The sequence below is a fragment of the Amia ocellicauda genome, chromosome 3 (genome assembly GCF_036373705.1).
Source record: "Amia ocellicauda isolate fAmiCal2 chromosome 3, fAmiCal2.hap1, whole genome shotgun sequence".
Classification (NCBI taxonomy): domain Eukaryota; kingdom Metazoa; phylum Chordata; class Actinopteri; order Amiiformes; family Amiidae; genus Amia; species Amia ocellicauda.
Genome location: NC_089852.1, coordinates 1,150,496 through 1,163,033, shown reverse-complemented (window position 1 = coordinate 1,163,033; position 12,538 = coordinate 1,150,496).

Sequence of the window (12,538 nt, the reverse complement as noted above, 5' to 3'; positions counted from 1 at the left end):
GGCTTCCAACCCAAAAGCCTGTTTTTGTCCCAACCCTTGTTTTTTTTTACCCTTGTGCAGAAGTCAGGTTGTGGGCTGCCGCTTGCTTATCGCCTTGGGGGAGGTTTTGACGGCATGGGCTGTTGCCTACCTGGCTGCTGCTGGTATGGCCAGTGGCGCTGTTGAGGCTGACAATGTGGTGCACATACTTGGAGGCTGTCTCCCTGGTCTTGGTGGAGCACTCCATGCTCAGATCAACCGTCTCGCCGAGTGTCTGGCCTGGCCTTATAGGCGCATCCAGGAGCATTGCCTTCTCCGAGTCCTGCAACTTGGCCTGGGTGAGCCAGAGGTGGCGTCTGGCTGCCACCATGGCCACGAGGGACCTCCCCAAGGCCTTTCCTCCCTCACAGAGCAGGTCTGTGAGGTACACTGAGACCAGTTCCAGCTCCTCCACCTCTTCCTCCACCATTGCACACAAGGCTGTCTGCTTCAATTTTGCTAGTGCCGAGGCTGGATGTGACAAAGAGGACTGGACGATTTCATAGAAATTCTCAAAGAGAGCGAGGGCTTCCATGGGTCTCAAATGCTTCTCCCTCATCAGCCTGTTCCTCTGGGCCTCCTTGGGAACCACAGGACCATTAAGGCCCTGAATTCCGTACTCAGACCCAGGTATTGGTCCGCCAGTGAGCTGGACTCCTCTGTATCTACCCCAAACAGAGGGGTCTCTGATATGTCCGAGTGAGAGGCTGTGAAGGAGAATGTGTCCTCAGGCAATGGCGGGGGGGTGGGAGAGGTGGAGATGGTGGGGTCTCCTGCTGGGCTGGCTTGCCCCTCTCTAACCACGTGCTGGTGGCTGGCCATCGTCTGAGAGATCTCTCCCATCTTCTGGAGGAGTGTAGATTTAAACAACTCCTCCTTCTCTCTCCTGGACGGCAGCTCCATGCACCTCCTCAGGGGTGGGGAACATAAGAACATAGAACAAAAGAGAGTGTCCAATCGACAGGAGCCCATTCGTCCCATCATGCTTGTTTGGTGTCCATGTGTAACTAACTGATCCAAGGATCCTATCCAGTATATTTCTGAATGTTCCCAAATTGCCACATGGGGGTGTGACATGGGAATCTCCTCCTGGGGGAGCGTGTTCGTATCTGGGGGGAGAGCACCTATGAAGGGGAGATGGAGAGAGAGAGACGTCCCTCACTGGGGAAGATTCTGAGCTGGAGAGAGAGGCAGAGCAGGGGGATGACAGGTGGGGCTTCACTGGCCTCTGTGGGGACTACTTGGAGAGACTGGCATGAGGCGGAACCCGGGAAGAACAACCAGCAGATCCTCTGCTCTCCTGACTGCTAGTCTTAGAGGAGGCTGGAGATGCTCTGGCTCTCTTGCAACTTGTGGCCTCTGTAAAGGCCGCGCAGGGGGCGCAGTATCTCTCTCCTCAAGGAGCCTTCATGGCGTGCTTGGAGCTTCCCCTGGCACTTTTCTCACCAATTAAACGTCCCTTTTCCTGGTGCACTGTGGGCGTGTCCTCAGCTCCTTGATGATCCTTTGGGGGTCTCCGCGGGACTCCATTGAGGTCGACGTTGGGTGGTCGACGCTGAGGTCGAGGGCAGGGCGTCAATGTCCGATGTCGGAGGTCGACTCGACAAGCTCTTTTATTGATGTCGAACGTCGATGTCGATGTCTAAAGGTCGATGTCCATGTTGGGAGGTCGAAATCAAGATGTCGGGCGACAATGGCAGGGTTGAGGTCGGCGTTGAGGATAAAGCTGTCGAGGTTGATCGAGTGAGACTACTGCTGCGCACTCACCTCCGAAGAGATGAAAAGCTCTGGAAAAAAAAGTCACGGCAAACTCAGAAGAGCACATAAAATTTACAACCACACTCCAAAGAGATAAGGACCAAACATTTACCAAACTCTGAGGAGCAGGGGAGCACACTTCTCCGAAAGCAGAACTTGCTAAGCTCATTCACTGTCAAGTTGAAAGAAGAAATGGCAGGTGGCAGCTGGCAGGACGAGACTTTTCACAGACCCCCAGGGCGGGTGTTCTTCCTGCCAGCAAGGCCCCTATAGGGCAGCTTTGGTACATGTTTTCACGATTGGCAGGTCAGAAGGCTCTTCACATTCGGTAATGGCTGTCTCTCGACCTGAAAGGGAACAGCGTTAAACCCGACGCACTGAGTGGCTCTTGTGTCTGAGGGGCTCCTTCTGAACTTTTCTCCCTGGGAAAACCCTCGGTTTTATTGTAATTATAATTATATATATCATTATATTAATAATAATAATAATAATAATAATTATTATTATTATTATTATTATTATTATTATTATTTTGTGGCCCAGCCCAGCCCGGTCTACTCCAGTCCAGCCCAAACTAGTCCAGTCCAGTCCTGTACTGCACTGCACTAATAACTGTATCTGGTTAATAACTATTACTAGCCAGTTACTACTATGGGTTAATTACTATTAAAGACACAACGGGTTTTAACAAAATAAATCAACATCTACACAAATCTTCCACAAAAAGTTTTTTTTTCCCCCATTATATTGTTTATTACATTTTTTCAGTCACCCAGATGTATTTTCCCCTCCAATGCCAAGTTAAACACAGTATTATTATTATTATTATTATTATTATTATTATTATTATTAGTAGTAGTAGTAGTAGTAGTAGTAGTAGTAGTAGTAGTAGTAGTAGTAGTCGTAGTAGGATTATATGAGTTAAAACTATTTAAGACAGTCCCGGTCAGGACAGCCCAGTCTCCAGTCAGGCAGTCAGTCGGGCAGCCCCCAGTTCAGAGGGGTCCTGTCACAGACTGGCGGAGACGTAGGCAGCCGGGTCCCGCAGCAGTCCAGTGGGGGGCACCAGCCAGCAGTCCACCTTCTGTCTGGACAGGGTGCTGTAGTCCACACTCCTGGCACTGAGAAACAGCACGACACACACAGACACACAAGATCACACATTTAAAACAAAATGCATGAAAAAAAACAACAAACCTGGCCCTAACACTGCAATTTACCACAGAATTAAGTCTGAACGATGTGACTGTGATAAAGAGCGACCGGCCGTCCGAGTCACACAGCGTCTCTGCCACTGGACTCCCAGGTAGGAAACTCAACCCACAGCCCAGATGGAGTGGCCTCTCCTCGGCCCGTGCCATGCGCTCGGTCACTACGGTTGTGTCTGCCGGCCCTGAGTGCGGAGGCCGTGTTTACCTCGTGGCGTCCAGGACGTTTCCCCTCACTTTGATCCTGGCCGAGCGCGACGAGGAGTCCTTCACTTCGTAGGAGATGTTGTCCTGGAACTGACCTGCAGGGGCCGGAGGAGAGCGGGGCAGAGTCAGCGTCTCTCTGGGGGGGTGCAAGGGCAGCCCTGTACCATGGTTAGGATGCCCCAGTCCCTGCACCTGACCCCCTGATCCACACCTCCCAATGCACCGCACAACACTGTACTACACTTTACCGCACAGCGCCGTTCCTCACTCGGGGCAGGACGCACTCTCTCACCTATCAGTCCGCCGGTGCCGCTGCTGTAGGCGTGGTCCTTCACCCGCGCCCACAGGTGGGTTCTGGACTGCAGCTGGTGCACCAGGACCTCATCACTCGAGTCGCCCGTGGTCACGGTGAGCACCCGGCCGGCCACAGACACCGAGAGACTGCAACAGCAGAACGACAACACCGGCGGGTCAGAGCGACGAAGGGGAGACACACGGCTGCGGTGTAGAAAACCTGCCCCTCCTGAATCAGGGTCCTGAATTAATTGGTTTTGTCTTGTAAACCACTGAGGCACTGACTGAATAATTGACACACTGACTGACTGGCACACCCACTGACTAACTGACACACTGACTAACTGACACACTGACAGACTGACACTGATACACTCACGCAATGATTGATTGACAGACTGACTGGAGGGGCTGGACAGTACCTGTCAGAGGTGTAGCTGACATCGGGCCAGGGCCAGGTCTGGACAGTAGCCGTGTGGAGCAGGGTGACCTCCAGGGCGCTGGCTCTGATCACCACCGAGGGTGAGATCTGAATCTTGATCTGCGAGAAGGAGCCCCTGCTCTAGGTGTCCACCTCCACGAAGATGGCCAACCCTGGAACGGCATCAAGCACTCGGTCACGCCACCGGGCCGCCTGTGTCATTGTGTCAGCGTTTAAAATGACTGTGTGATTGTGTAGTTGTCTAACTGATTGTGTCAGTGTGTCGGTGTGTGTGTGGCAAACCTGTGGTCAGCTCTTGGAACAGGAGGAGGGTCTGGCTCGGGGGCACGGGCATGTCGAAGCACAGCGGGAGCACTTGGACCTTCGAGGGGACCAGGAACCGCACAGAGAGGGGGGGCTCTGAGGAACAGGACACAGCGCAGGCAGGCAAGTAGAAAACTGAGCACACACTGCGGTAACCGCACTACAGTACACAGTCACACAACTATACTACACTCTAATACAGTACACAGCACTATACTGCACGATACTACAGAACTCTGCACTATACTGCATGATACTACAGTACACTGCACTATACTGGAGTACACTGCACTATAATACAGTTTACTACACTTTTAAAATGGCAGTATCTAAACTCCCCCCCATTACCTGGTGATGGAACTACTGTAGCCAATACTGAGAGAGAGAGAGAGAGAGAGAGAGAGAGAGAGAGAGAGAGAGAGAGAGAGAGAGAGAGATGGACAGATGATTCTCTCAAAAAAACAAGGTCCAAGTCTAACACAATGGTCTACAATTTTAGAAAAGCAAACCTTGAAGGTATGAGGCGGGACTTAGAAGAGGTAGACTGGAGCACACTGGATACAGAGTCAGTTGAAAATGGATGGGTATATTTTAAGAATATACTAGTTGAGGCTCAGGAGAAATTTGTAACAAAACTTAGCAAATTGAGGACCAAAAAAACACTGGCCAAAATGGTATAACTCCCCTAATCTCTCCTTCTCTCCCTCTCTCTCTCTCTGAACCTTTTCTCTTTCAAAAGTAACTTCCTGCCATCTCTTTCTCTCTCTCTCCACCACCGCTCTCTCGTTGTGTTCATCTGCCTCTTCCTGCACTGAATTATACTGTATTATACTGCACTACATTTTACTATACTGCTGTACAATTATACTGCACTAAACTATTCTGTATTATACCACACTGTAGTACATTATACTGCACTGTACTGCATTGTACTGTAATATACTGCACTGTACTGCAGAGCACTGCACTACACTACACTGTACTATACTACACTATACTACAGTAAACAGCACTATAATACAGTATACTGTACTGTACTGCACTGCAATTTTAAAATTGCAATCTCTAAACTCCCCCCATTAAGTGGTGTGGTTACCTTGTGATTGAACCACTGTAGCCATTACTGAACAGACAAGACGAGGAGAGAGAGAGAGAGATGGACAGATGATTAAACACAGACACTGTACACTATTTAGAGAACCAATGGCAAACTGTGATGACAATATGGTTAGCTTTGAGGCATTCTTTCAAAAAACAAGGACCAAGTCTAAAACAATGGTCTACAATTTTAGAAAAGCAAACCTTGAAGGTATGAGGCAGCACTTAGAACATAAGAACATAAGTTTACAATCGAGAGGAAGCCATTCACCCCATCGTGCTCGTTTGGTGTCCAAGGATCCTATCCAGTCTGTTTTTGAATGTTCCCAAATTGTCTCTTCAGCCACATCGCTGGGGAGTTTGTTCAGATTGTGACTCTCTGTGTGAAGAAGTGTCTCCTGTTTTCTGTCTTGAATGCCTTGAAGCCCAATTTCCATTTGTGTCCCCGGGTGCGTGTGTCCCTGCTGATCTGGAAAAGCTCCTCTGGTTTGATGTGGTCGATGCCCTTCATGATTTTGAAGACTTGGATCAAGTCCCCATGTAGTCTCCTCTGTTCCAGGGTGAAAAGGTCCTCAGTCTCTCAGTAGGACATTCCCTTCAGACCTGGAATAAGTCTGGTTGCTCTCCTCTGAACTGTCTCTAGAGCAGCGATATCTTTCTTGAAGTGTGGAGCCCAGAACTGTCCACAGTATCCAGATGAGCTCTATCTAGTGCATTGTACAGTCTGGACATCACTGCCCTTGTTCTCAATTCTACACTTTTGACAATATACCCTAACATCCTGTTTGCCTTTTTTATTGCTTCCCCACATTGTTTGGATGGAGAAAGTGAGGAGTCCACATAGACTCCTAGGTCTTTCTCATGCGTTACTTCATCTAGTTCTATTCCTCCCATAGTGTAATTATACTGGACATTTTTGTTACCTGCATGTATTACTTTGCACTTGTCCACATTGAATTTAATTTGCCAGGTGTCAGCCCACACCTGAATATTATCTAAGTCCCTCTGAATAGCCTGTGCTGCCGAGATTGTATCTGCTGAGCCACCTATTTTAGTATCATCTGCAAATTTGACAAGTTTGCTAACTATCCCAGAGTCCAGATAATTAATATAGATTAGAAAAAGCACAGGCCCTACTACTGATCCCTGTGGAACTCCACTAACAACCTCACTCCAGTTAGAAGCGACTCCTCTAATCGACACCCTCTGTTTCCTAGACATCAACCAGTTCATAATCCATCTACTTACATTACCCTGAATGCCTACAGCTTCCAATTTGAGGATCAGTCTTTGGTGTGGAACCTTATCAAAAGCTTTTTGAAAATCTATCATATCATATCAGAGCGCAGAGTGAGCGGAAGCGGAAGCCAGGCCTGAGCGAGCGACTAGCGATCGAGTGAGACAGCGGACGTGCGGACATGACTGGGAGTCTCTGCGCCTCTGAAGTGAAGCAAGAGCAACAACAACAGCGACCCACACAGGAGTGCCTGCACCGCGGATCTGCCTCTGAGAAGAGAAGCAAAAACAACAGCGGCACACAAAAGGGGAATACTGCTAATATGTCTTTTTCTAACACCATTTACTGTTTGTCGTGCAGCATGTTTACCATGGTTAGATCCGCCGACCAAAATGATAATTTTACTTGCACAAAATGCATAGTCAATAAGGAGTTGGCGGAACGAGTACGCGTGTTGGAGGAGCACGTAGATACTCTTAGAAAAATAAAAGAGGCAGAGAATTGGCTTGACTTGGTCTGTAGAAACACGGATCCGTCCTCTGTAGTCAGCGATAGGCCACACCGGCGGCTGCGCAGTCACAGCAGGATCGCTGGGTCTCAGTAAAGAGAGGCTCTAGAAGCACGAAATCAAGAGCTAGAGCTCCGGCGCGCCCGTCTCCCATTCGGACCACGGACAGATTTGAACCCCTCGGGGGCGTGTCTGCTGAGAAGGTGCTCATTGTTTGGAGACTCCATAGTTAGAAATATAAAGATTGTGTCACCAGCAGTAGAAGTAAAATGCCTCCCGGGAGCCAGTCTCTGACATCGAAGCTAAATTGGATGAATTGCCAGTCGGTGAAGTTCCTACTCTGGTTATTCACGCTGGCACTAACGATATTAGACACAGACAATCAGAGATTTTAAAAAGAAATTTTACATCGCTATGCAAAACAGTGAAAAAACGATGTCAGAATATAATTGTCTCTGGCCGCTACCAACATTACACAGAGGGGATGAGGCCTTCAGCAGGCTGTCCTCTCTAAATAGCTGGTTGACAAGCTGGTGTGCATCAAATCATTTCGGGTTTTTTTGTGAACAATTGGGATTGTTTTTGGGAAAGGCCTGGCTTATACAGAAGAGATGGACTCCATCCCAGCTGGAGAGGAGTGCTAATGTTATCTGATAATATAGCTAGTTGTTTAAAAGCGTGACTCCTCAGAGCACCGGTCAGGCTGTAGGCTCGCAGTCTTACACTGCAGTCTGCCTGTAACTCCCAGCACAGCCTGACCCCGATCCTAGATCCCTGCCTGGGGGCATCCAATAAAGTACATAGTCCTGAGATTAAATCTTATACAAACAAAATGAATAGTTATCCTATTAAAACAGTAATTTGGCATAGGCTTGGATGTATTCATTCCTCTTGGGGCCCTCGTTTCAACAATCTAATAAAAGTTAAAACTACAAGACAGAAATTACCTGCTCACATTATTCCTCCCATGTATAAGCTTAAACATCCGCTCACTACCTAGCAAAGCAACCTTAATAAATGACACCATAACTGACACACACATAGATGTGCTCACCTTGACTGAGACCTGGTTAAGACCAGACGACACTATTCCATTAGTAGAAGCCTCCCCTAATGACTTCTCTTACTGCCAGAAGGCCCGTGCAACAGGCCGCGGGGGGGGGGGGGCCTAGCCACCATCTACCGCACAGACCTGCGCCTCTACTGAGCCATTAGACAGCTTCACATATTTTGAAATTCACCAGGTAGAATATTTATAGGCCACCAGGCCCCTATTCCTTTTTTATGACCGAATTTAGCAATCTCTTATCTGACTTAGCCATACATTATGATAAACTCATTATTTTGAGGGACTTTAACATACATATTGACATTAAAGACGACCCCTTAACTGTTAGTTTCTTGTCCCTATTGGAGTCTGTAGGCTTCACTCAGTGTCAGGACCCACACATCGTCACAATCACACACTAGATCTAGTTATTACCCGTGGGGTGGAGATTCACAACCTAATAATATCACCCCAAAACCAGACGATTTCCGACCACTGCCTTATTACATTTGAGCTGCCTGGAGTTGAATCAGACACACAGGAGAGGAACATAGAAACTCGCTGCCTAAATCCCACTGCTATTCATACATTCACTACCCTGTTGCCAAATGCTAGCTTTATCAAAACAGGATCTGCAGATGAATTATTAAATAATTTCAACAATACACTAAGCACTGCTTTAGATACAGTAGCCCCATTAAGGACACGACAAATTAAACCAACAAAACACTCACCATGGTTTGAATGCCATAGATGTGACCGTAAATGGAGAGAAACAAAACTAGAGGTCTTTTAATACAATAGCGACACTTACTAACCAGCAGGTAAAGCCTTCAGAGGTCATCCCCCCCAATTTCACCTGTAGTGACTTCATGGATCATTTCAATAGCAAAGTTAACGGCATTAGAAAACAGATAGAACAGGAAACATACACAGATACTATAGCCGACACATGCAGTCCTTCACAGCCCCTGCCTACCTTGGACTCGTTTAACGTAGTAAATCACCAGGAATTGATCCTTAATTACTAAAATGAAAACAACTACCTGCGCACTAGACCCTATACCCACTAAACTGCTAAAACAATCTCTGCCATCCATTATTCACAGAATACATAATATTATTAATGTCTCTTTATCCTCAGGATCTGTTCCCGATTAATTTAAAATAGCTGTAATTAAACCACTTCTTAAGAAACCCAGTGCCGACCCCAACCAACTTAAACACTATCGACCTCTCAAACCTCCCCTTCCTTTCTAAGGTTCTAGAGAAAGTAGTTGCAAATCAACTGCAAGCTTTTTTAATCGATAATCATCTTTATGAAGAACTTCAATCAGGCTTCCGTTCCGGCCATAGTACAGAAACGGCCCTGTTAAAAGTATTGAATGACGTGTTTTAGTCCTCTGATGTAGGGCACGCCAGTGTTATTATTTTATTAGACTTAAGTGCGGCTTTTGACACAATCGACCACAAAATCTTGTTACACCGCTTAGAAAACCGTATTGGCCTATCTCGCAATGTGCATCATGGTTTAAATCATATCTGTCAAACAGACTCCAATATTTACAGATTAACGAGAACCACTCAAATTTAACTGAGGTTAAGTACGGAGTCCCACAGGGCTCAGTCCTCGGACCTATACTTTTTTCATTATACATGCTCCCTTTAGGTGATATAATTCAACGACATAATATTAACTTTCACAGTTATGCAGATGACACACAATTATATCTGTCAGTAAATCCTAACAACACCATAGACCTAGAAAAACTAATGTGCTGTCTGTCTGAGATTAAAACATGGATGACAAAAAAATGTCTTCTGACAAAACAGAGTTTTTAGGAGACAAAAATCGAACTGTTCATCATGCACTAACAAAACTGAGTAATGATAACTTTAATTTCTCCCCTAAGGAGATGGCATGAAACTTGGGTGTCATCTGTGATCATAATCTATCCTTTGAATCACACATTCAGAATGTGTGTTGATCTTCCTTCCTCCAGTTTAGAAACATTGCTAGACTGCGACAATTCCTCTCATTACAGGACACTGAGAAATTGATTCACGCATTTGTTACATCTAGATTGGATTACTGCAATGCCATTCTGTCAGGCAGCACAAACAGAGCTATTTCTGCACTTCAGTCCAAACTGCTGCTGCAGGAATCCTAACAAAAACAGAAACCCATGAACACATCACTCCAATATTGGCTTCTCTTCACTGGCTGCCCGTGCACTACAAGATAGACTTTAAAGTGCTCTTACTGGCATTTAAAGCACTAAAGGGACTGGCACCTCCCTACCTAAAAGATCTCCTTATGGAATACACTCCAGGTCGGCCATTAAGATCACAGGAAGCCGGTTACTTAGCGCTCCCCAAAATACACAAGAAAAGCGCAGGTGGTAGAGCATTCAGTTATAGGGCCCCGAAGCTGTGGAACGATCTTCCAGCCAACGTAAGAGATCTTGTCTTAGCCTTTAAATCACGGCTGAAGACTCATCTATTCAGTCTCTGTTTTTCTAGCCCACAATGCCGCCGGTGTCCATGGACATGCAGTGCACAACTGTCTTTGGAAATGTCCTGCACTGCATGACCAGTATCTGAGCACGACTGCCCTCTTGTCTTCCAGCAACAGCCTCCTCTGAGGGTCCAACGAGGCACCTCGCCCCCCACCATGGAAGTCTGATGAGGCACAACCCTCCTCCGGGGCACCCCACCACAGAGGGTCAACGGGGCATCCACACCCAAGGTTTGACGAGCCATTGCAACCCAAAGCCTGTTGATGGTCCAAACCCTCCACCCCCAATGGCCAGCGAGAGGCCTCCTCCAGAGGGAAGAGCACAGCCAGCAGCACCGATCAAGAACTTTCTGATCTCCTTGCTGCTGTAATAACTATACTGCCTGGAGGGGAGGTGACCATTAGGCCTGAGCCCTAAGCCATGGACCCCAGAGATTCATTTTCTCCTACATGCCATCCATAGGAGTTTTATTGTTTTTCTCTCCTCCGTGCCTAAATGGTTTATTTTTTAAATGTTCACTCACTTTATTCTAGATCATGTAAAATGTTTACAGGTCTATATTTGATTTTATTGTATTTATGTTTTTTATTTTGCTATACGTTTGATGTATGTTTACCAGTCTGTAAAGCGCTCTGTGGCTACCCTGCGAAGGGCGCTATACAAATAAAAATTGAGTGAAAACTTGATTGATATCATGTGCTTTCACATGATCTACAGCTGCAGTTGCATGTTCAAAAATTATAATAAATTCGTAAGACATGATCTGCCTCGTCTAAACCCATGTTGACTATCTCCAAGAATATGGTTTTCATTATGATGCTCCTCTATTTTCTGTCTAAAGAAGAGTTAGACTGGAGCACACTGGATACAGATTCAGTTGAAAATGGATGGTTATATTTTAAATGTTGTATAGCGCATAAAAAAGGGATGGAGACTAAACAAAATATAAAGAATATGTTGAGCTGCAAAGAGATATTAAGGAAGGGATCAGGAAAGCAAAGAGGGAAATAGAAAGAAACAGCTCTTGGAGCTAAAACTAATGCAAAGAGCTTTTTTCAATATTACAACAGCAAGAGGTCAATAAAGGAGGAAGTGAAACAGACAAAGGGCAAAAATGGAGGTATCTTGGAAAACGAACAAGATGTGGCAAATGTTCTAAATGAGTATTTCACAGAGGTTTTTACAAAAGAAAAGACAGATAACATGCCACAGGTTGACAATCAGTCCAGTCAAACCCTAAGAGAGATCAGGATAAATGAGGAGGAGGTACTAAAGGGACTAGCAGAATTAAAAACAAACAAATCACCTGGGCCAGATGGGATATGTCCAACAGTACTTAAAGAAATTAGGGAAATTATTTACAGGCCGCTAACTCAAATATTCCAAATGACACTTAGAACAGGGGATGTGCCAACTGACTGGAAGACAGCAAATGTCATCCCAATCCACAAGAAAGAGGACAAAACTGAGCCAGGAAATTACAGACCAATCAGTCTCACCTGCATCACCTGTGAAATGATTAGACAGAAAATAGAGGAGCATCTTAATGAAAAACATATTCTTGGAGATAGTCAACATGGGTTTAGACGAGGTAGAACATGTCTTACTAATTGGAGTTTTTTTTAACTGCAGCTGTAGATCACGTGAAAGCATATGATACACCGATCAGCCATAACATGGGTGGGATATATTAGGCAGCAAGTGAACATTTTGTCCTCAAAGTTGATGTGTTAAAAGCAGGAAAAATGGGCAAGCGTAAGGATCTGAGCGACTTTGACAAGGGCCAAATTGTGATGGCTAGACGCACACGCACCCGGGGACACAAATGGAAATTGGGCTTCAAGGCATTCAAGACGGAAAGCAGGAGACGCTTCTTCACACAGAGAGGCGTCACAATC